The following is a 20,251-nucleotide window of genomic DNA, read 5'->3' on the forward strand; positions in this document are numbered from 1 at the left end:
GAACAAGTTACTTCTTACCTTGTAACTTTCTTTCAACGGGATGTTCCTCCGACGTATTCCTCATCTTAGATATCTCCTTCCAGCTCTGCTGGCCTCGGAAAATGTTTTCTCTAGAGGGCGCTGCGCGTCGACGTCCTCCAAGTCGATGTCCCTCGACAGCCGCCGTATCGACGCCGACGTCATCCTGGCTATAAAGGCCGCGCGCAGCGCCCGTTGCTCAGTTCCGTTTTGTAGCCCACAATAATGCTTTCTGGACTAAACTAATCACACTGAAGGAGCGTAAGCTGCAACAACAAGGGAAGTAGAACTGCGGGGATGGATGGGAGGGTCGATGAGGAATACGTCGGAGGAACATCCCGTCGAAAGAACTTTACAAGGTAAGAAGTAACTTGTTCTTCGAAGGGATTGTGTCCTCCGACTATTCCTCATCTTAGATAGGCTCCCATAGCAGTATTCTATTATTGGAGGAGGGAGTACTGACTTCATGCTGTCTTCTATTGATGAATAGAATGCAGTAAAGCCCTTCCAAACCTAGTCTCTTGACTGGAGGAGGAATCCAAGTTGTAAAATCGTGTAAAGGTATGGACAGACGACCATGTAGCGGCCGCACAGATGTCTTTAACCGGCACACCTCTTTTGAGGGCCGATGAAGCTGCAATACCTCTGGTCGAATGAGCCCTAAGGTTTTGAGGGGGCTCTTTTCCTGCCAGTTTATAACATTCCAGAATGGCTAGAATGATCCATCTGGAAATAGTCTGCTTAGTTATTGGTAACCCCAGCTTGTGACCTGTGTAACCTACAAACAGCTGGTCTGCCGGTCTTATCCTGGCAAGTCTACTGATGTAAAAACTTAAAGCCCTTCTAGGGTCTAGCCTGTGTAACCTCTCTTCCTCTTTCCCCGGGTGAGGAGGAGGATAGAAAGATGGTAGGGTAATCTTCTGAGAGATATGGAATTCAGAAACCACCTTTGGGAGGAAATTAGGCTTCACTTTCAGGACAACTTTGTCTTTGTGAAAGATAGTGTGAGGGGGTTTACAAGAAAGAGCTTGTAATTCGCTCACCCTTCTAGCAGATGTAATTGCTATTAATAAAACAGTTTTAAGGGTAAGGAATCTTAACGAACAAGAATGGAGTGGTTCGAAAGGTGTGCCCATCAGGAAAGTTAGGACTAAGTTTAAATCCCATAGGGGAACTTGGAATGGTCTTGGGGGATAAACATTGGTTAACCCCTTTAGAAATTGTATTACCAAGGGTAACTTGAAATAGGATGGTTCTTCCGCAGTGCGCTTAAAGATGGATAGCGCTGCGAGATAGCCCTCAATGGTGCCAACTTGAAGGCCTGAATTTGCCAAATATAGTAGGAAGGACAAAACCATTGGTGTAGCACATGAAAAAGGGTTGATATTCTGTTCTCTACACCAGCTGCAAAATCTGTTCCAACGGCAGCGGTATAAAGACTTTGTTGCTGGCCTCCTTGCCGAAAGCAACACCTCCATAACATCATCAGGGAGGTCCCAATCCTTGTACCTCTGCCTTTCAGAAGCCAATCGTGAAGGTTGAGGGTTTTGATGTCTGGATGGAGAACCTGACCTCCCTTCTGTGAGAGTAGGTTCTCTCTGAGTGGAAGTCGAATTGGAGGGCAGATGGACAAGTCTAGAAGGTCCGGGTACCACGTTCTCCTGGCCCAATCCGGGGCAATTAGGATCATGGTTCTCTGGAATCTTCTCAACCTCCTGATCATTTGAGGAATAACAGGGACCGGTGGGAACGCGTACAGAAGAGGAAACTCCCAGTGCACTATGAACGCGTCTCCCAGAGCTCCTCTCGGGGGAAATTCCCTTGAGCAGAACAGATCGCACTTCCTGTTGAGGCTGGTGGCGAACAGATCTACCTGAGGGGTTCCCCAAAGGGCGAAGATCTCTTGAAGGACTTCCTGAGCTAGCTCCCACTCGTGGGAGACTGCTCTGCCTGCTCAAAGCGTCCGCTGTCAAGTTCTTCTCTCCGGCTAGGTGAACTGCCGACAGAGAGATTCCTTCTTGGATTGCCCAAAACCAGAGCTGCATCGCCTCTCTGCACAGGGGTAGTGATCCTACGCCTCCTCTTTTGTTGAGGTAATGCATGGCATCCGTGTTGTCCGTCATTATCAGGACGTTTTTCCCTTGTACAGCTGGCAGGAACGCCTTCAGCGCAAGTCTGATGGCTCTCAGCTCTAACAGGTTGATATGTAGTCTGGACTCCGATGGAGACCAACGACCGCTGATGGTCAAGTCGTTGGCATGGGCTCCCCACCCCGTGAGTGAGGCATCCGTGACTACTGTTATCTCCGGCCAGGGTTGCCAAAACTGTTCTCCTTTCAGAATGTTCTCCTGACAGGCCCACCACTGAAGGCCTCGAGCCACCCTGTCGGGAACCTGAACAAGATCTGTCATTCTCCCTGAGAATTGTGACCACTGAGTCCTCCGTGCCCACTGGAGGGATCTCATTCTCAGGCGAGCCTCTGGCACTAGGAAAATGCAACCTCTACCATGAGGCCTAGCAACCTCAAAAAGTCGAAGGCTGGGAGACGTTGGGCATGTTGGAACTTGGTAACCATCTGTAGAATATCTTGAGCCCTCACCTCTGGTGGCGAGGCTTTTCCCAGCGAAGTGTCCAGGATCGCTCCGATGAACTGGAGTCTCTGCGATGGTATCATTTGTGACTTCTTTAAATTGAGGGAGAATCCTAGTCTGTGAAGGGAGTGGCACAGGTGATTTAGCTGGATCTGAGCTTGTTCTGAAGAAACAGCCCTGATCAACCAATCGTCCAGGGAGGGGTAGACGTGAATCCCTTCCCTCCTTAGACTTGCCGCCACTACCGACATTAACTTGATGAAGACCCTCGGGCGGAGGTCAGCCCAAATGGCAGCACTCGAAATTGATAGTGAGAGTTGCCAATTGCGAACCTATTTCCTGTGTTTGAGATGGATAGGCACATGGAAATAAGCGTCCTGAAGGTCCAGAGATACCAACCAGTCCTGGAACTGAAGGGCCTGGAGGATCTGAGAAAGAGTGACCATCTTGAATTTGTCTTTTCTGAGGAATTTGTTCAATTCTCGCAAGTCCAAGACGGGTCTCAGTCCTCAGTCTTTCTTTGGAATGATAAAGTAAGGGGAGTACTAGCCCTTGTTCCTCTCCGCTACAGGTACTGGTTCTATGGCACCTTTCTCTAGCAGGTCCAAAATTTCCTGCAAGAGGAGCGGATCTGGAGCTTTCTGAGAGCTGATCCCCGGTGGATGACTGAGGTATACGTAGGAAAGGTAGGCAGTAACCTTGGGCAACTGTCTCCAATGCCCAAGCATCTGACGTGATAGCCTGCCATACCGCCAGATGTTGAGTCAACCTGCCTCCTACAGGTGTCTTGTGAGGGAAGTCCTCAGTGGTTTTGGGGCGGCTGATGCAGATGCCGATGGTAAAGAGGCACCTGCTGTTGCTGCGGCTTTTGAATATCTACCCCGTCCACCTCGGGTCGTCCTTCTTGGTCCCCTTTGAGCCGGTCGTCCTCTACCTCTTCCGAATGCGGAGTAGAAGCGAAAGGACTTGCCCCTCGCAGAGGTTCCTGTGGGATGAAAAGGTGTCTGACGGATTGCAGCGCCTAGGGATTTTGCTGCTGCTTTTGAAGTTTGCAGTTTCTCTAAACTGTCATCCGCCTTTTTCCCCGAACAAAGAAGAGCCATCGAATGGCATGTTCAAGAGCCTGGCTTGCACATCTGGGGCAAAACCAGACTTTCTCAACCAAGCGAATCTCCTGGTTGTTGTACTTGCCGCCATTGCTCTGCTGATACTGTCAGCCGAATCAATGCCCGTCTGGAGGGATTCGCACATAGCGTCTTTACCGTCCTGTATAATATTCAGGAACGCATCCCTTTATTCTCCCTCCGGGATGCAGTCAGCCGCTGTAGAAGCACACTCCCAAAGTGTATGGCTGAATCTAGCAAGGGTGCAAGTAGCATTAACAGATTTTAACGCCATGCTACAGGCCGAAAAAGACTTTCTTTGCCATAGCATCATATTTTTTATCGTCCCTGTCCTGTGGGACGGTAGGATAAGCCGTCTTGACATTGGTAGAGGATGCTGCCTGTACCACCAGACTTTCTGGGGATGGGTGTTTAGACAAAAACTGCGGGTCTGTAGAGGATACCCTGTACTTTGTAGACAGTTTTTTATTTACTGCCGGTACGACATCTGGGGTTTCCCAGTTCGTCATAATCTTCCTCTGAAGAGCTTTATGAAAAGGCACCACAGGATCCTCCTGTGGGCCTTTGTCAAGAATATCCGTGAGGTCATCTTGTTGGAAAGATTGTGAAGGTGCAGACCACCCCATAAACTCTGATCCTGGCCATTAAGGCTCTATAGGGGGTTTCAGCATGTTCCCCCGGGTCTGGCCTAGCAAACTCCACCTCAGGGGAGGTGTCTAACCCACTTGCCTCATGTAAGGAATCATGAAGATCCTTTAACCTGCGTTCTTCAGAGGAAAATTCCTCTCTAATTGGGGTTACAGGTCCCTGCAACTCAAATGTGTCTTCCTGTTCAGACAATTCACCCTCTTCCATAATTGAGGACATAGTTCTCAATTGTTCTGAACTCATAAAGGGTGTAAACCCCATTTCCAAGGCAGAGGGTGCTGAACTTGTCATAATCGGCCTCGAAAACGTCGATGCCGACGGCTTCAAGCGTGGCGTCGAAAACAAAGGCGGAGGCCTCGAAGACCTCGACAGAATTGGGATTCTGCTCGACAATCTCGAAGCCATCGACGTCGAGGACCTGGGGATAGTCACTGGGTGTGTCGTAACCGTGACTTTCCTTGGCGTCGACACCAGTGTCGAAGCTGGCGTCGAGTCGACAGACTCGTGTGTCGAAGGTCCCTTCGACAACGGCGTCGAAGACAGCGACGGAACCTTTGTCGACGGAACCTTCGAGGAAGGTTTGGAGGTCATAGTCCTACTCGAGGGTTCGTGACGCGCTCGAGAGGTTTCCTTCGCCAGGTACTGCGACTCGCAGCGTTTTTGACCTTCGGGTCTTTCCACCAGAGCATTGCTCTCGGCAGTCTTCGAGGGGGTCGAGGCCGCTTTCTCGAAGACTCATATTTTTGCGGAATTCCTCCCATTCAGCCCGGGAACTATGTTTCGTGGGGCACGGGATTCTCTTTGGCGAAACAGAGGAAGAGGAAGACGGAGAAGGGGATCTTCGACGTCTCCTCTTCGAGTGCTTCGATCATGAGGAGTGAGACCCACTCCGAGATCTGGAGCGCGAATGGTGACGAGGAGACGAATGTCTCGACTTCGTCGACGAAGAAGAAGCTTTAAAAGTCTTACCTTTCTCCAGCTTCCCCCTACGCTCCTTCAGGGCCTTAGCTGTCATGGACATACAGTCCTCGCACTCCGAACAATGGTGTTCAGCTCCCAAACACCACAGGCCTGGGGACCTGTGTCTTACCACAGACAAACTCTGAGGGTCAGTCAGCGACATCTTTTTCCCACAATCTCGGCATTTTTTGAAGCCGGATCGAGGAGTTGACGGTTCCGAAGAAGCCATCGAGTACGGATAGAATAACTAGAGGTAAATAGGTTTAACCTGACAAAAACTGAGCAACGGTATTCCGAGGCACTGAGTAAGCGCGGAAAAACGGAACTGAGCAACAGGCGCTGCACGCGGCCTTTATAGCCAGGATGACGTCGGCATCGATGCGGCAGCTGTCGAGGGACATCGACTCGGAGGACGTCGACGCGCAGCGCCCTCTAGAGAAAATTTTTTCCGAGGCCAGCAGAGCTGGAAGGAGATATCTAAGATGAGGAATACGTCGGAGGACACAATCCCTTCGAATAGCTCTATTAAAGATACCCAGCATTGTTAACTCAACTTCCAATTGGTGGCTCACCCCCCACTCCCCAAGTGAATATCATACCGGATCTTCATATGTATTATCTAAAATGAAAATCGCCGGAGTGTCAACAAAAGGATCTTCCATACCCCTACCTTTCGATAATTGTGAATCCTTTTTGGGGTCACCACAAATCAAGTCTTTCTCAAAAAGGGGATGGGAAGGATCTGTATCACTATCCGTGTTTTTCATTTCAACTGAGCAGTCCGGGGCACACTGCAGCATCTCCTCCTCATCCACACATGGCACAGGAAGAGGAAGCACCGCCGCCCGCGCCAGGTTTGCTCTACGCGTGCTCACTGCATGAAAAAAAAAAGTCTATCCCATGTTCCTTCCCGATTGCTGGCATTTTGTTTTTCATAACCTAACTTAACTCTACCTGGTCTTCCAGGCACAGAAAAAGTACAAGGAGTCACTCAAACCCGCTACAAAAGTAAATTATGTACCAAAAACAAACCCCTAACCCAAATTCCCCTAATTATCCAGGCCTAAGACTCTCAACCCACACACCCTAACAGCCAAACAGCCAGCTCACTTGCGGTCCTCACTTCGGGTGCGTGCCGGAGATGGTACCAAAACAAGAGTCAACTCTCCCCAGCTGACACGCTAATGTATTCACCCGCATCGTTAACCACACCTTGTAGTTATTTTTATGGGCCCTAAAGTATTGCTGTCCCGATAGTCTGCTTTATTGCAGTCCAGTTAGTAATTGGGGTCAAATCCCATATGCTGAAAAAAGTCCAAATCATGCTCCAAGCGTCAAGTCAGTTGGTGACGACTGGAATTTAAGTTCAAGATTGTCTGGGGAAAAAGTACAGTTTGGCATGGTCCTAAAGTAGCTGAAACAATGTTGAGTGATCGCATAAACGTTCCCAGCAGAAACACAAATTTGCTGTGGAGAGATTAGGCTCCAAGATGGAAGAGTTGGAGAAGTGCAGAAGGGACTCTGAAATGGGAGATCAGATAAACCAGTAACAAGGAAGCAGGGAGAACCACCCTAAAACAGTGGCGAGTGCAGTTACACTTATTTTAACTGATAGTTTTCATGTTCCTAAACTAAGTAATCAGGGACTCTAGGTCAAAGAGTCTGGGAAGTAAGAATGTAATGTAGCCACACAAGTATCAGAACAGGGGTATTTTTTGTTTCCCATACTTTAAGGGACCTTTTCGGTAAGAATTAGCGCAGCCCAACTGGTGTGGGACTACACAAGAATTAGCTGTCATTAGGTAACCCACCTTTTAATATAGGCCTGTGCTACACAAATTGGTAATCTGACTGAGCAGCCAGGCTTATCTTAAGGTTATGTGAGCTGTAGAGCTGTACAATGAAATCAGTAAATACAGGTATCCAAGTAAACACTTCCACACAAAGTTATATAATAAATATGTATTATACACAAAGATATGTAAAACATTCTTTAAAAAGCAGGAACTAGCAGGAACATTATTAATCCCATGTTAGGATTCCATTAAAAAAGTGAACAATAAAGCAGTTGAGTAATTCATTCATGCTTTACACATGTTCCAGCACCTAGGGTGAAGTCATTTGAGGATTGCATAATACTGATTTGAGATCACCTTTGCAGTATTGAGTAATAAAGGGACAGGTTAGGGTTAGATCAGAACATACTGCTATTCTACAAAAACTGTTCGATTCTCCAAGTCTTTTATCCTAGCAATAATAGTGCTCAACAATTAAAACCTTTGAGGGAACAAGCACTGCCAAAGCCAATAGGTCCAGAAGGGGGACCTGAAGGAGCAAGGACAATCTAAGTCAATGGGCAAAGTCAAAGTTATGATGCTCTCTTAGAAAAATGTTCTTAAAAAAAGTCAGTAGTTCAACTAGAAAATCACAACCACTCAAGGCGTCAACTTGAAGAAGCACACGCTGAAAGGCCAGTGCAAGTGAGTTGAAGTCAACTCAGAGTAGGGTAAAATATCACCCAAGATAGGAAGCACACCAAAGGGCAAAAGGATGATGTACGCCAAACCCTACAGTATGTGTGAACTGAAGAATTTGGTCCAGCTGGATGCCTTCCGGTTGCAGTGCAGCAGACCCTTATTCCTGGTCATTGGTCGTGCTGATTAAAGGGAGGAGGTCTGGCAGGCTCCTGCGGCAGCACTCAAAAGAGGGACTTGGCAGCAATAGATTTCCTTTGATTTAACGGCTCTTTGTGGCTTTGCTGCCTTTTTCTCAGCGAAAAGAAGAACGAACAGCTAAGTTCCTTGATCCCTGGTCCTGGACTCTGGCAAGGGGACACTGGGCGTGAATTTCCTGCTTCTGTAGGCTGTTACATTTTCTACGCGGAATGGCGGCGCCGGCTCATCCGCGGCGTTCACACGAAGAACAGCACACTCACGGGCTCCCCTCTGGAATCGATACAGGTTGCCATGGCGCTTGTTTACACGCCGGCGCATCTCGTGTCAGCTGACACCTTGCAGGCGTAAGGAACGCGCACCTAAACCATGCCTCCCTGTACTTTAAAGCACCGCTACTCGTACAGCTCTCTGCTGCTAATTGTAGCGTTACTCTCCTTGCGGTTACGTTATGTATTCCCTTCTGACATCCAGTCAGTGCTCTATTATGATCTTCTGGTTCCCGACGCTTGGCTATTCTATTTGGACTGCATTTGGATACTACTATTGGTTTTGGTCACGCCCGCTCCTTTACTGACCCGGACTCCTTCACGGACTGCCTGCCTTTTTCCTCAGTGACTTCCTGGTTCTACGGCCCACTAATGTAATTGGTTGTCCTCTGTACTTGTCCACGGTCTCTTTCTTGTTCCTGAGGCCATTTCACTTGCTATTATCCTGAACTGTTCATACTAGTTAAAACCCTCTCTGCTGGATTCCACCGTTACCCTTTACTTTTGAACTTCATTGCTACATCCTTTGCGACTTCAACATTCTACAGTGAACTACTCACCAAGTGCATACTGATGCTTTCCGGTACATGCACCAACCCGTCACTAGTGCGACCGTCATGCGCCCGGGTTACTCTCCTGTACTAACCACCTTTTTTTATTTTATCCTTTCGTTGTTTCCCTCCATTTGGACTTCATTCATTCCCGCCAGTTCTCCCTTCAGGTCTGTGTTTGAATTACTTCACATTTATTTCTGGGATGCTTTGGTTTATAACATTGACGTAGAGGGTAATAGTTTATTTTCTTTTATAGGTCAATCCTATAGCAGATTCCACTCCTCAAACCCTGCCTAGGTACTCTTTAGTACTATTGTTTTCTTGCATTCCTTCATACCTTGGCTCCTCTAACCATCTTTGTATTCCTTTACAGCATTAATTGGCGGTGTGTGTTCTCCCCGCTCTTTTAGGCGATTGGCAATTCTGCCTGTTCAGGTTGAAACAGTAGAGGCACATCGCAGAAAAGAGCCCCTCCTTGAGGAAGCCTGAATATTAGAATTCAGTGGGTATCGGGTTACCAGAGGCTGTCTTGTGAATATCTTTGGAAACTACCATCTCCAAGGTCGCCTATCTACAGGCAGTGATCGATTACCGGAGCGGTGAGTAACATAGGCCCACAAAGTTTTGGCCGGATTCGCACTTCTGAAGACCATGCACTCACAAGTGGCCAAGGGACACCAGGTATTGGGATCCTGAAGTCTCGGTAAGTCACAGCAAGTCAGCGGTTGCGCCAAAATACTGTCTTAAGGCCAGTTGGCTCCACCAGCCTAAGGGAGGAAGTTGTCCCATACGAGCCTTCCCAGTCGAAACAGAAACGGAGTTGTTAGAGAGGAATTAGCACATTTCTGAGATTTCTCCCCATCTTTTAGGCCCCCAGCAAATTTGCTGGATTTTGAGGACTTGAATTTTTTACCTGGAGCGAGTGAGACCCTTTTCCCCACTCATGTATTTTAATGTGATTTTGAATTCCGTTTCTTTTGGTTGTGGAGTCCGACAAACTCCATAGGCATCATCTTTTACATTGTGTCACACAGGGAAGTCTTGGATTTCCCAAGGCTTAAATGCCTTCTCTTGGATAAACTACTGTTTCCAAGCGCTGTGAAGTTAAACTGACTTTGCTTACACTTGTCACTTTCTAGGGTTACTTAGTATCCCTTTGGTCTAGCTGCTCATGTAACAATTTTATGTTATCCTTTCTCCGATGAATGGCTGGTGGCAGTGGTTTACTTTCAACTATCATGGTGTGCATTTACCGCAGGCTGCGTTCACAGCTGTAGTAAAGCACCCAAGGGTGAAATTTTTGTCAAAATGGCCCCGGTCTTCTTTTTCCAGCATTTCTTTGTGGAAAGGTCCTTCTTGAGATTTGCTCTGCAAACCAAACCAGGTTTGGTCCCTTTGTTCATTTTGCCTTTAGCTGGATTCACGAGTGAAGCCCGCCTCTGGCTCCAGGGTGTCTGGCGGGGGCAGGAAGCTAGGGAAGTGCCCGAAACTCCCAGTGCTTAGTCTCCAAGGAGACAAGAATGCACTCTTAAGTGATTGGCTGGCTGTCCAGCAAGGATAGCCACCCCACTGGGTGTCTGACAGCTAGGTTGGAATGAATGCGAGAAACCTGCATAAAAGGCGAGGCTTTTTGGCTTGGAAGGCAGTCGACCACTGGATGAAGGAATCCGAAGAACTTGGAAGAGACGCCTGCTGCAACTCCTGGACCATTGGTTTGCCCAGTGAAGCCTTGCTGCTGTGCTGAAACTCCAAATTCGTATCGACAGAAGACCCTGCAAGAACGACTTCTCCCTTTATGTTGGTGAGACCAATCAACTCCAATGTAAGCCACCTGGACATCCTCTCGAAGCTGGTTGAAGTTTCACTGCAGTCGCTGCTGGCACCGAAAAGCCAGGGAGAGGAACACCAGATCGTGTGCGTGGCTTTTAAGCTGGCCAAGAGCTCCAGGACGATCCTCTGGACTCCCACAAAGCAGGACTGACTGAGCCTGAGCCCCCTCAACAGAGTGTAGGACCCAAGATGCAAGGAAAGCCCATCTCGACAGCCAGGAACAGCTGTGCTGCTATTTGCGGTAGACGCAAGGAGATGAACACTGAAGTGCCACTTGTTTGAAGATTGCCGGTTGCGAGCGGCGATTGTCCCATTGCAGTGCAGGAGTCCCCAGACGTCCTGTCCTCCCTCTTGGCCCCACGACTGAGGCCCAGGAACACAAGTATCTGCAGAGCTGTACAGGAAAAGAAGCCTCCTGCTGTACTTTTCAACCTAAAGGTACTGTGAAGTCAGAGAAATTACCTCTTGTTGTGCCACCTTGCTTGTCCTCATTGGAGACTTGTCTCGGTTGCCTCTGTAGAGATGTTAACAGCTTCTTTACCTCACTAGCCTAATCAGCTTGTGGCCCTACTTTGAATTTATTCTTATTCTACAAAGACTTCTAAAACATTGTGCAAGACTTTTACTTAGCTGCAAGAAGACTTTTGGCTCGCCTTGATTTTTGCCAACTTAACACTGGCTGGCCTGGCTCCCTGAATGAGACTTCTCTGCTCTAGTGTTGCGTCTTCCTTCCAGGAAGGGGTTAACTAAGTTTGCATTGGGGGTTACCAAAAGTACTTACCTGCTTCAGAATATTTGTGTGTTCTCTTGTTTTGCTCTAATAACCTTTTCCTTTGACATACTCCTAAGAATATTCTAAATGCAACAGTGATATATTAATGGCCCCTAGCAACCTAACTATTGAAGTCAACTGAGGGTGTAGGTAGTGTATGTGGACCATCCCAAAAGGGTACTTACTAATTTAGAGATATTAAGAGTGCGTATTCTGTGAAGTATATTCGAGTGTTACGGTTACAGTGCTCCCTTCTGAAGAAGGCTTATTCTAACTGACTGATAAATGAATAATTGTTTATTCAAGAAACCTTGCGTTTAAGAGTTCATTTGAATACTTGTCCTTGTGAATCTCTAACTCCCCTACAGCTCACATTGGCCCCTCGAGATAATCCTGGCTGCTGAACACGCTACAAACCTGTGTAGTACAGACTTATACCAAAGGTTGGGTTCCTATTGCCAGGTCTGGGTTGTTGTAGTGCACCCAAAGGGTACTGCAAACAATCTTGCCTAACAGGGGTCTGCAGAGGTGCAGATCATCACCGAGCACTTCATGGTCCAAGAGGGTGCTGCTGGTATCTCTTTGCGTCTTCTTCGTCAGATGTTGTCCTCCAGTGGTCTACTGTCTCTAGTCCCAAAAACCTCACCTTTTAAGCAGGTTCCCATTCATTAGCAGAGCTAGGCTGTCAATCACCCAGCAGGGTGGCTGTCCATCAAATCAGCCACCCGGCCAATTGGAACTGGTTTCACTCAGGCACACCTAGAGCCAAAAGAACCGGGACATTTTGGGACCCTCCCTCACTTCCTGCCTTTCCAGATACACTGGTGCCTGGGCGGCTTCAGGGCTTAAGCCTGCCAAAGGCAAAAAATACAAAGGACTTAAACCTGATTCGAACAACAGAGTAAAAGCCCAGACCAAACTGCCAAGTGTTAGGGATAATTCTAATTTCCTGGGCCAATTCCCTTCAACCTTAGAGACCCCCAAGCTCTTTTGCTGGACTTGGGGACTTTTTAATTTTAACCCTGGAGTGAGTGAGCTCTTTCTCAATCTCTGGTGGGTTTTGACACAATGTGGATTTTGAGTTTTCACTGTTTTTGGATTCTGACAAACTCCGTAGGCATCTGCTTTTTGTATGGTGACACAGCACATTCAATGCAGTGTCACTGAGAAAGCCTTTAGATTTCTCATAAGGTTTAAATACATTTTCTTGTGTGAACTACGGTTCCCAAGAAAAGTTAAGTGAAACCGACTTTACTTGTCTTTTCTCTTTGTAGGTCCAGCACACACCATCCTATTTGGAGTGCTGGGGGGTTACCTAGTAGCCCATTAGCCTACATGTTCATGTAACATTTGTATGTTACACTCACTACTTTAAATGAGTGGTGGCAGTGGTTTACCTTTTCCTACCATTGTGCTCTTCTACCACAGGCTGAACCCTCAGCTTCAGTACAGCACCCATGGGTGACCATTTTGTCAAAACGGCCCTCGTCTTCTTTTCTCACCATTTTTTTGTTGTTTGCAAGGTCTTCCTAGGGGTTTACTCTGTGTGCTGAGACAGGTTTAAGCCCTTTGTCTTTCCTTTGGCGGGCTTCAGTCCTGAAGCCCGCCCCTAGCTCCATTGTGTCTTGAAGGACAAGATGTGAGGGAGGGTGCCGAAACTCCCCTTGTTAGGCAAACCTTGAATGCAGTACCCTTTGGGAGCACTACACACAACTAAGACTACAGGTGTAAGCAAAACCAACCTTTGGTATAAGTCTGTACGGTTGCCAGACATTTCGTCGAAAAAAATTGGTCGACCAGACAAATGGTCGAACCAATTTGGTCGAAAACCAAATGGTCGAATTTTTTTATTTTTTATTTTAACCCTTTTTTTTGGGGGGGGGGTCCCCCCCACCCCCTTTTTTTCCTCTAAAAACCCCTTTTTTAACTAAACGAAAACCCGAAAAATAAATATATAAATTAAAAAAAAAATTTGACCATTTGGTTTTCGACCAAATTGCGTCGACCAAATTGCAGTCGACCAGTTTTTTTTCGATGAGTTGACTGGACACCAGTCTGTACTACACAGTTTTGTGGTAGCGTTGCTGAGCAGCCAGGCTTATCTCAAGAGGCAATGTGAGCTGTAAGGATGTTACAGAGGTCTATAATTACAAGTACTCAAATAGACTAATACTCAAGGTTTCTTGGTAAAACACCTATTAAATTTCACAGTTCTAAAACATTAACTAGAAGGAGGCAATCTATATCACACAAAAATATACTTCAGTACTTCACAATATCAGGTTCTGAGGCATTTAAACTACTTTGAAGGAGGAGAATGGCAGAGCAGCTGAATTAGGAGCAAAAAGGCATAAGTTAATAAAACGAATGACAATGCATTACTTACCGTAAAAGCATTTCTGATGGTTGTATCTGCTTAGATTCACATGCTGTGCATAGGTCCGACATCCAGTGGTCACTGCGGAGTATTGCATTTTGTTTTTCGTAGTCGAAAAGGGGACGTCGACAAGGCGTGTCTGAAACACTATCCCTATAGTGACTTGCGTTGAACCCACAATCCCTAACGCGTCGAGGTCCCTCGGTTTGTATTTTTCTGCCCTGAGGGAGCCTTCTCGACATAAGTACAGAAAAGAGAGATATAAAAGGAAGTCTATGTTCCTTCCATCCGAGCGGGGAGGAAGGGTGGGCGCATGTGAATCTAAGCAGATACAACCATCAGAAATGCTTTTACGGTAAGTAATGCATTGTCTTCTGATGTTTGTTAATCTGCTTAGAATCACATGCTGTGCATAGACTAGCGAGCAGTACCCGGAGTTGGCGGTGGGTTATGAGAAGGAACAGTAGAGAAAAGATGTCTTAATACTGCCTGTCCCACCTGGGAGTCAGATCTCGAGTGTGCATCTAGACAGTAGTGTTTTGTAAAGGTGTGCACAGAACTCCAGGTAGCCGCTTTGCAGATGGACTCAAGGGGAACATTTGCAATGAATGCTATGGACGCCCCCGTGCCTCGAGTAAAGTGTGCTCTTGGCTTAAAGGGCAGTTCTCTCTTAGCAAGAGTATAGCAGAGAGTGATGCATTGAACAATCCATCTAGAAATAGTGGACTTTGAAACTGCATCCCCTTCTCTTCCTGCTGCCACCGAGACGAAGAACTGGTTAGTCTTCCTCAGTGGTCTGGTTCTTTCCATGAAGAACATGACCGCTCTGCGCACATCTAGTGTGTGCAGACTTTTTTCTCCCAAGTTGGAAGGATTTTGAAAGAACGTTGGCAGTTCTATAGACTGGTTTACGTGGAATTTCGAGATGAATTTCGGTGCAAACCTTGGGTGCGTGCGTAGAACCACCTTATCTCTGTGAACTGTAACGAAGGGGTCTAGAACAGAAAGAGTCTGTAGTTCACTTACTCTCCCGATGGAGGTGATAGCTATTAGAAAAGCAGTCTTAAGAGTGAGGTCTTTAAGAGATGCTTTGTGCATGGGTTCAAATGGTGAGCCCATGAGTCTGGTAAGTACCACGTTAAGGTCCCATCCGGGAGCTGGGTCAGCTATCGGGGGGTGTATTCTCTTTACTCCCTCCATGAAGGCCTTTATAACGGGGATCTTCCACCACGACACTTTGAGTTGGGAAGTGGTGTATGCAGAAAGTGCCGCTAGGTGGACTTTAATGGAATTGAACACTAGCCCTGAATCCAATAAATGGGTCAGGTATAGAACAATATGTGTGGGAGAGCAGTCAATCGGGTTGATGCTCTTTCCTCTGCACCAGATGACAAATCTCTTCCACTTGCTAGAATAGCAGTGGCGAGTGTTGAGGTTTCTGGCTTCCCTGAGGATGTCCATGCATCTCTGCGGGAGCTGTAGATGTCCAAATTCTATGATCTCAGGAGCCAGGCTGCTAAGTTCATGTTCTGGGGGCATGGATGCAGAGACCTGCCCTTGTCTTGTGACAGCATGTTGTACGGGCAGGGGAGTTTCACTGGGGGAGATGGAGACATCTCCATCAAGTGAGCGAACCATGGCTGTCGGGCCCACATTGGGGCCACCAGTATCATGGTCACTTGTTCCTGGTGCATCTTGTGCACCACCTTGTTGAGAAGGGGAGTCGGGGGAATAGCGTAAACAAATTTCCCTGACCATTGAATCGACAGACCGTTCCCCTTGGATTGGTTCTGGGGGTACCTGGGAGGCGTAACTTTGGCATTGTGAGTTCTCCAGGGTTGCGAACAGGTCTATTTCTGGGAATCCCCATTGCGTGAAGACGTCGAAGACGATGTCTTCGTGCAGTCGCCATTCGTACTCTTCGGGCAGGGGGAAATCTCTGCCGAGTTTGTCTGCCAGCAGATTGAGTTCCCCTGGTACATGTGATAGTAGGAACATGTTTTGTTTGAGAGCCCACTTCCATATATTTTGGGCCAGTTTGGACAGTCCTGGAGAGTGGGTGCCCCCCTGCTTGTTGATGTAGTACATGGCTGTGGTGCTGTCTGTAAGGACCATCACTGTTTTGCCTTGTAGGTGTTCCTGGAAGGCTTTTAGCGCCTTGAACACAGCTAGTAGCTCCAGTAGATTTATGTGTTTGGATGCTACGTTCAGAGTCCACACTCCGTAAGCAGTCTGATGGGATAGGTGAGCCCCCCCATCCTGTGAGGGATGCGTCTATGGTTAGAGTGGCTTCCGCCGCGGGTGTGGCAAAGGGTTTCCCTCTTACCAGGTTTTCCTTTGTCCACCACCGTAGCGAGAGAACCAAGGCCTGCGAGACCACCACTAGATCGTCCCATAGTCCGCTGGCCTGACACCACTGGCTGTTGAGCCACTCTTGCATTGGGCGCATGCGCAGGCGCGCGGGAGGTACCAAATAAATACACAGCGCCATCATTCCTAGCAAGCGCATTGCTTTGCGTACCGTCACCTCTCGACCGGCCACATATTGAGGGATCTGAAACAGCATGTTTTGGACCCTCTCGTTGGAGGGGAAGACGAGGCCGTAGGAATTGTTTGATCTGGCTGGGGTTCTAGGCTGGACTTCTTTTCGTTGATGGAGAAGCCCAGCTGGAACAAAAGGTCTACAGTCTTTTGGGTATTGGAGAAGCATGTTTCGTAAGAATCCCCTGTTATGAGCCAGTCGTCGAGGTAAGGGTAAACTGGGATGGACAACCTGCGCAGGTGGGCCGCTGCCACTGCCAGTACCTTCGTGAATACCCTTGGTGCAGATGCTATGCCGAAGGGTAGCACTCTGAACTGGTAGTGTTTGCCCTCTATCATGAACCTGAGGTATTTTCTGTGCGCTGGCAACATTAAAATATGAAAGTATGCATCTTTCATGTCTAGTGTTGTCATGTAATCTCCTTGTGATAGCAGGTTGATCACTTCCTGTAAGGTCACCATACGAAACTTCTGGGGTTTGACAAACTTGTTCGCTGGGCGCAGATCTAATACAGGGCGCATGGTTAGATCCTTTTTGGGTACAAGGAAGTACACTGAATAAATACCTTCCGTTACCTGAGATAGAGGCACGACTTCTATGGCTCCTTTTTCCAGCAGTTGGTCTACTTGTTGGAGAAGGATGGCAAGGTGTTCTGGTGTCATGCGTCGTCCCCTCGGGGGTCTGTATGTTGGGGAGCCGTTGAATTCGATGCAGTATCCGTGGGCTACGGTGGAAAGTACCCAGCGGTCTGACGTTATTCCCTCCCATGCTGGAAGAAAGGATGTTAGCCGGCCCCCGACCGGTGTTGCATGGGAGGGGACGCGAATCTTCGCGTCACTTGGTGTTGTTGGGGGCTTGGGAGCCTCTGGGGGTGGACCCCCGACCTCTCCCTTTGCCACGGCGCTGGCCTCTTTGGCTGTACTGCCCACTATTGGTCTGGTAATTGGTGGCAGGGTACTGTTGCTGCTGATTCTGTTGTTGGCGTTGGCCACGAAAAAAGCGTTTGTTGCCATAGCCGCGTCTGGTAGTGGGCTTAGAGATGTGGTCAAGAGTTTTGATAGTATCGAACTCTTTTTTAGCCATCTCCAGAGCCTCACCCACCGCTTTCCCGAAGAGGTTTGAGTCTTCAATAGGTTTATTTATTAAAGACGCCTGTGTCTCCGGTTTGAACCCTGAGTTACGCAGCCATACATGGCGTTTTAGGAGTATTCCCTGAACCAGGGAACGTCCCGCTGTCTCTGCAGCATCCAGAGAGTTCTTCACAATGCTCTGGTTGACCTGGGTTCCCTCGCCAATAGTTGATAGCAGGCGTGTCCGTAGAGGTTCCGGCGCTTCTTCGGCGTCTTTGCGCAGTTTGGCCCACTGCGCGTCCGCGTAGCTAGCTAGCAAGGAATTGTTGTTCACAATTCTTGCAGAAAAGGCAGCCGAGGATGTGACTCTCTTTCCAAGGGCATATAATCTCTTGCCCTCCTTGTCAGGTGGTGCCTCGCTGGTGGACAGCGGCACCCCTGCCCTCTTCCTTGTATTAGTTACTACAAGGGAGTCAGGAATAGAATGTCCCCTGATGTACAGCGGGTCTGAGGGTGAAGGAGTGAAAAGTTTTTCAATTCTTGGATTAACTCCTCTGATTAGTGCGGGCGTGGATAGCGAAGGGATGATTCTTCTCTTCACTGACGCGAGGAGGGGAATGGTCTGGCTGACCGGGGGTTTCTCCTTAATTACTCTTTCCACAAAGTCTATTTCAGGAGAGATCTCCCCAGTGTCCAGTTCGAAATGTGCTGCTGCCCTGCGCAACAGGGCATTGAATGTGTGCTGATCGTCTATGGGAGACGTGTTCCTAACAGGTGAATTGTCAGGAGGATTTAGGTTCAGGACATCAGTGTCCGAATATACTGATGGGGATTGCCAGGGATGTGAAGGCCCTTCTTCTGGATTTTCTCCGAAGCCTTCTCCTACCATGTCTGGGCTGTCTTCCAGACCTTCCTCCTGGTTCTGTCCCTCTTCATCGTCCACAAACTCATCCTCCTCCTCCAAGTATTGCTCCTCACCAGTGAGGTCATACACATTATGGAAATCTGAGGCGGTGTCCTGCTGGGAGGGATTGAATAGTCTCGGATATTTAGCCCTGGGGTCCTCATGAACCTCTCCATCCTCTGCATGCAGAGATGGAGCCTTTCCATGGTCTCATGGGGTACCCCTGAGCGGTCTAGCGGGGGAAAATGAGTGTCTTCCGCCTGAAAACGGCTCGACCTCTCCCATAACGTCAAGGAAAGTTTCCCGTCGCCGTCAGAAAAGCCTTCCGGTGTGCTGGGGGTCCCCCCGACTGAAGGGGGTAGTCCTTGTCCTTCTTCGGGCCTTTTCGGCGTGACTTTCGACCTTTGCGTAGCGCTCGACGTGTCTTTCGGCGTATGCTTCTGGGCGTCGGCTACAACGATCCTCGCCAAGCTCTCTGCGACTAGTTTGTCAGAGGAGGGCTGTGGTTTCGACGTTACGGGTGTCGATCGTTCTACGGCGGCGTGCGCTCTCTGCTGGTGCGCGCCGGCCGATGGTTTGGGGGCTGTGCCCTTATTTGCCGGAAGCCCAGACGCTCGTCGCGGCTGCGGTTGCGAGAGGGGCTTCGAACCTGAACGGTCCGAGGAGGCCGCCGGTGGAACCTGCGTCTCCTTGGGCGCTGATGCTTTCTTCGTCTTCGACGAAGAAGAGCCGTGGGCTGTGTGCTTATGGGTGGTATCGTGTGCGTCAGTGTCGCCGGGGTGTTCATCCCCATAAGCAGGGCGTGAGCCGAGCCCGTCGGGGCCGGGGACAGACGAAGAGCGCGAGCGCCCTTTAGAGGGGTCTACGACTTCCGTAGCGGAGGTCGCGTTATCACGTTCCTCGTCACTGTCGGTGGTAGCGGCGGCGGGTGAGGAATCGGCCTTCGACATAGCGTAGGCCGCCCACCTCTTGACCCTATGGTCTTTTAGAGTCTTTGGCTGAAGAAGCCGACAAGCCGTGCAACCCTCCTCCTTGTGATAGAGGGGCAAGCAGCGGTTACACCGTGAATGCTTGTCCTTCCAAGTGAACTTGCCCTTGCAACGCGGGCAAAACCTAAAGGGTGTCCTCTCCATAGCTGAGGCAGTAAATCGTGATAAGGATCCCCAAGGGAAAGGAAGGGGAAAGGCATTCTCAGAAAGGAAACAAGAGATGTCCCACGACCCCACTCTCCCTACTGTATTTGGCCTGCGAGGCCAGGCCACGTGTTCGGCAACGCCGAAGGATCTCCTCCGCTCGTCCCCTCCGTCGAAGATCTTGCTCGGCGGAGAACAGCTTCACAACTGCGTTGAGGGAGGGATCTATGTGTTATATAAGAAAACGACCAAAGGTCGAGGAGATGAAATCTGCAATGTCTCTCGAGGAGCTCCGCGTAAAGGCGACCAGTAGCTGGGCGGAAAAAAACAATCTGAGGGACCTCGACGCGTGAGGGATTGTGGGTACAACGCACGTCACTATAGGGATAGTGTTTCAGACACGCCTTGTCGACGTCCCCTTTTCGACTACGAAAAACAAAATGCAATACTCCGCAGTGACCACTGGATGTCGGACCTATGCACAGCATGTGATTCTAAGCAGATTAACAAACATCAGAAATTACAGTTACTCTTAAACAGTGCAAATAGTTTGAGTTTCCCAGAGTCGTCGATTCAATGCAATAGGTTAGGCAAAAGTCAATGGGCTAAAGTCTTGTATAGGATAAAGCAGTGCCGGAAGTTAAACGGAAAAGTATTTGCCAAAGTTCTCAGTTTGTAAAAGAAAGATTCATATGTTGGGTCACAAGCTGTCTAGGCCTGCAAGTTGCCAAAGTTTCAAGCACTTTCGCAGTGAGAGGAAAGTTCTCTCGGCCGGGTTTTCACAGTA

This window comes from Ambystoma mexicanum, chromosome 1p, assembly GCF_040938575.1.
Source record: "Ambystoma mexicanum isolate Mex_15411 chromosome 1p, UKY_AmexF1_1, whole genome shotgun sequence".
In the NCBI taxonomy this organism is placed as follows: Eukaryota; Metazoa; Chordata; class Amphibia; order Caudata; family Ambystomatidae; genus Ambystoma; species Ambystoma mexicanum.